This window comes from Lipotes vexillifer, unplaced genomic scaffold (genome assembly GCF_000442215.2).
Source record: "Lipotes vexillifer unplaced genomic scaffold, Lipotes_vexillifer_v1.1 scaffold1194, whole genome shotgun sequence".
In the NCBI taxonomy this organism is placed as follows: domain Eukaryota; kingdom Metazoa; phylum Chordata; class Mammalia; order Artiodactyla; family Lipotidae; genus Lipotes; species Lipotes vexillifer.
In genome coordinates this window covers 58,489-58,755 of record NW_006797688.1, presented here as the reverse complement: position 1 = coordinate 58,755, position 267 = coordinate 58,489, and positions in this window count along the sequence as shown.

Here is a 267-nt window from a genome sequence, read left to right as displayed (position 1 = left end):
GGAAAGAGTACAACAAATAACAGTAATTTTAATATACACCTGTCAAATGAGAAAGGCAAAAAAAAGTTTGTTTTTTTATTCCCAAGTACTTACAGGAGGGAAAGGCATGAGCAGACAGTCAGCATTTTGTTTTCATTTCAAAACATAACAAAGGTGTTATGGTCTGTATTCCTCCTTCCTCCTTAGAAATGATTCCATCAGTGGGGTTCTTATATTCTACTATATAAAGAAAAATTTAAAAGTGTTAAGGTGCTATATATATATTTT